At 37.3% G+C, this 4793-nt stretch overlaps 1 non-coding gene across 1 annotated transcript; it reads right to left on the bottom strand.

Moving 5' to 3' along the window:
- Positions 1 to 375: 375 nt before the first annotated feature.
- Positions 376 to 539, bottom strand: LOC111722978. Its single transcript, XR_002771601.1, has one exon. It is a non-coding gene; the product is annotated as a U1 spliceosomal RNA (small nuclear RNA).
- Positions 540 to 4793: the final 4254 nt, after the last annotated feature.

Genomic DNA, 4793 nt, shown 5'->3' on the forward strand with positions numbered 1-4793 from the left:
AAGAAAAGCTTACTGTTTTTTTCTTTTAACTTTATTCAAATTAATATGAGGGTACAATATTCAGGTTACATTGTTCTCACTTCCAGGGTAAAGTTCCATTTATAGAGGAGCCCCTCACCCAGGGGGTGTGTTATACACCTCACAATGTGCACATTAGGTGAGATCCCACCTCATGCCCCCCCTCCTTCTGTCATTCGTCTTGCCCCCTCCCCCCACTGTTTTTCATAAGTTACTGGAGAGAATGATTAGAGAGGTTCAATAATGATTGTTAAAATATTTGAGAGATTAGCTAATAATCGTAGGTCTGTTTGTTGTGACTACCATCTGAAAGCCACTGTTTCAACACATGACTTGAATTTCTTTCTTTTTGTTTTTAAGGGGAAAGTGCGAACACAGTCCCCCACTACCACAAAGTATGCAGTCAAGTTTCCCACATTTGGGGAAGTCGCAGGGGTCAGCACATCTGGAGTGCAATGGATCAGCCTTGCCCTGGGAAAACTGCCTCGATGATCATGGTATCTCCCTTGCCAGGTAAGTATTTTTTACTTGCATTTCTCATCGAGCTTAATTTTCATTCCATTAGTTAGCTATTATTTTCTCTCTTCTTATCCATGTTGAAACTAAGGTTGACTTGTCCAGCATCACAGTAGGTAACAAGGGAGAGACGTATTTGAATCAAGATGCATCTGAAACCAAAACCTATACTTTTTTCATGAGATGTTCTTCTGTGCCCTCATTTTATAAGTATTGGGTGGAATCGCCAACCAGGTGAAAATAAAAGTTATAAAGCTTGGTAATAGAATGGCTTAGTTGGTTTATGTTCAGAATTTAAATATTTCCTTTTAATAAGAGTGGAAATTAGGAAGAAAGGAGTATGGAAGAAATAAAGGAAGTCATACAGAAAGGAAGGAAAATGGTCATGTTTTTGTTTCTACTGAAACAGTTGAAGAATAATACTAATTTTGAAAGTGCCACTCTTACATTGCTTCAGTGGCGAGTTTCCATAATGTTTTAAGAATATATTCCAGAAAGTGAGTTATAGGGAAGGACCACCAAGAAATTAATAGAAATTATCTTAATGAAAATTACAGAGCCAAAGGTTTATGTAAGAAAAATAATTGCCATCTTTCACAAAAATAAGGATCAAGACTCAAAAACCTTTTAAAAACTGTAATTTTTAATGTAACCGCTTCTTTAAATATTAATTTAAATATAGTCAAATCGGAAACTTTGAGAAGACCATCCTAAATATGTTTTCATGGGGGCCTGTCTATTTTTTTGTTTATTTTTATTTATTATTTTTTTTTAGAGACAGAGTCTCATTTTGTTGCCCTCGGTAGAGTGCTGTGTCGTCAGCTCACAGCAACCTCCAGCTCTTGGGCTTAGGCAATTAATTCTCTTGCCTCAGCCTCCTGAGTAGCTGGGACTACAGGTGCCTGCCACAACCTCCAGCTATTTTTTTGTTGCAATTTGGCAGGGGCCAAGTTTGAACCCGCCACCCTTGGTATACGAGGCCGGTGTCCTACTCACTGAGCCACAGGTGCCATCCAGGGCCTATATGTTTTATAATTTTGCAAGCTAAATGACTAGAATGGCATAGTTATCAACATTTAAACATGCTAACATGAGCATGACCAAAATTACTGACATGTTGAGAGACTGACAGGTACTGATTTATTAAATTAGCATATTGCTAGGAAAAATATGTAGGGCTTTCCATCTTTCTTCATTCCTTTGGAAAGGCAGACATTGTTATTCACTGTCAAGTCAAAAATGACCCTTTTCCTAGACTCCGAGGCACCGGTGGCGTTTACTGGATCAGTCAGTGACTCAGATTTATAGTCCAAACTCATGCCTATTCTGAGCAGCTCTCTGCATCAGCTTTCATGTCCCTGCTGTTGAATCATGGCAGCCACCAATATATTCCTGGGATCCTTTTTAGCCCCTTTCACCTGTGGCTCCCGAGATCCATCACCTAGGATTAATAGAACATAATGCACAAAGATCAAAAGTCAGCTTTGAAATTTAAAAGCATTTTGTCCAAATGTTAAAAATAAGGTCAGCTATAAATCATGTTGGAAAGAAGTAGAATGTCATAAACACAATAAGAGGTTACGAATCATAATTCATGGCATGAAGCTCCAGAACCCTAGGAGAATTAACTTAAGAGCAACAACAACAGTGAAGACGTTGACAATAAATAATATAGGTCCGATATCTGAGGTTTAGCAGGAAGAGCCAGCAATGTTCAGAGGGTTCAATGCAAAAGGCCAAGGACAAGGGTCACAAGCTGAGACAGACTAAATAGGTATCATAAGACTGTTTGCTTGGTTTTTTTTTTATTATTTTCTTTCTCCCTTGTAAATGCTCTATTTATTATAATTACTAGACTTCTTGCCTATTCAGTCAGTCGGCTGGTTGGTTCCTGAAGGTCACTCTAGGAACTGAGATATCAATTATTTACAAGACCCTAAAAATAAAATCTTACATATTTAATTTAAGATGTTTCTAATATGTCAGAGCAGTGCTTCTCAACCTTACTAATGCCACAGCCCTTTAATACAGTCCCTGGGGGTCGTGACCCACAGGTTGAGAACCACTGTTTAGAGTAAAATACTGGAAATCTTTAAGAAGATGAGAATAAACTCTCATTGAGTTCTTCTGATATCACTTGGATGCACTGAAATATCATCCAGAATTCTTTGAATAGATGATAGCAAATCACACACAAAAAGGATGACTTAATTATATGTTACAGATAAGCCACAACCACAAATCTAATTGTCAGCTTTCTTAGTCTACTACAAAGCTAATAATGATTTAAAACTACTAACAACTGGCTTGGTGCCTGTAGCTCAGTGGCTAGGGCACCAGCCACATATACCAGAGCTGGTGGGTTCTAATCCAGCCTGGGCATGCCAAATGACAATGACAACCGCAACAAAAAAATAGCTGGGCACTGTGACAGGTGCCTATAGTCCCAGCTACTTGGAAGGCTGAGGCAAGAGAATCACTTACACCCAAGAGTTTGGGGTTGCTGTGAGCTGTGACGCCATGGCATTCTACCAAGGGCAACAAAGTGAGACTCTATCTCAAATAAAATAAAACTACTCACAACTATATGTCATATTTTTCTTGCTATTGAACATAATTATAATCAGGTTATATTAATGAATCACATTGAGCTTCTCAGATGAAGTGAAGTGTAAGCAAGTAAATAAATATTACACAAATAAATAATTACCCAAGCAATTAATTACGATCCAAATTGTGGATCATTTGGATCATAAATTTGAAAACACTAATTGCTTTATGAGACTCAGGCTCACAGACACCATGACAAGTAACGCTATTTAAAATGAAGTCAACTCTTCTCTGATAGGCCTTTGAGACCGAGCGAAACAGAAAGAAGAAAAGAACCTATCTAATTTTTTCTTTTTTTAAATACCACTGGAGATACTCTGAACACACAACATCAATCTGGTTTAGTTGATTTAAGAACATGAAAAATGATATTCTTTTTTTTCCTTAGAAACAGAGTCTCACTTTGTCACCCTTCAATAGAGTGCTGTTACGTCATAGCTCACAGTAACCCCCAGCTCTTGGGCTTAGGCGATTCTCTTGCCTCAGCCTCCCAAGTAGGTAGCACTACAGGTGCCTGCCATAACACCTGGCTATTTTTTTGTTACAGTTTGGCCAGGACTGGGTTTGAATCCGCCACCCTCAGTATATGGGACCAGCACCCTACCCACTGAGCCATAGGCGCCACCCAATATTCTTTTTCTATTACATGTTCTATTACACGTTCCTACATGGAAATGACTTTTAAAAGGATTTAAAGCCTCTGGTGGTCATTAAAGAAAGGAAAAAATATTTGTGGGGGTAACTTGTTCTTTGAGTCATATTCAAATACAATGCAAATATTAAATACTGCACATATCTAAAAGTGATATACATGTAACTTGATTTTTATAATTTTCTTTTTTGGGGTATAAAATGTTAATGTTTTATAAATAGAAAGGAAGATGAGGAAATATGAAGACTGGGAAATCATAATTCTAGTTGTCTTTTTAAGCCACAGCTTTGAAAGTTCACAATTCCAGATCATTCTGAAAGTTTAAAGAAGGTAGAAATCCAGTTTTACACAATACAAAGCATTTAGGAATGTCATAAGTGCACCTTTCCCCTCATTGAATTCTCTAAAGATCACCCTTAACAATTAGGAGCAGAGAAAATTTTCTTTTTTTCTAACCTGACTCCTTTAAAATGACTTATGGTAAAATATCTTAAATTGCCTAGAATCAAAAAGTTTTTTTTGGTAGTTCTTCCCAAAAATAACTGCACAGGTATTATTCAGATACAAATGAGCTTTGAATCTGAGCCCAGATCAAACACTAAGAAATTTGGCCCTGTTATATTGGCTTTTTTATACTCATCTGCATTTTCTGAATTTCCTACAATGGACACATAACTCTTTATAATCAAGAAAAACAAACCCAAACAAACATTACATGAAGAGATTTAGATCAGATCCAAAACTTGCGGAGGGCCATTAGAAATGAGAGGATCCCAGTAGAGGTGTCCAACCTTTTTTCTTCTCTGCCCCCCAGTATTGCAAAAAGAGTTGTCTTGGGCCACATATTAAATACACAAATGCTAAAAAAAGCTGATGAGCAAAAAAAAAAAAAAAAAAAAAGGGTTCGTGCATAATTTTTACAATATTCAAGACTACAGATAAGCAAAACAATCCTCGCATAATCTGCATGTGACCACAGGCTGCAGGTTGGACACTC

This window comes from Otolemur garnettii, unplaced genomic scaffold (assembly GCF_000181295.1).
Source record: "Otolemur garnettii isolate 467f Iridium unplaced genomic scaffold, OtoGar3 scaffold00006, whole genome shotgun sequence".
NCBI lineage: Eukaryota > Metazoa > Chordata > Mammalia > Primates > Galagidae > Otolemur > Otolemur garnettii.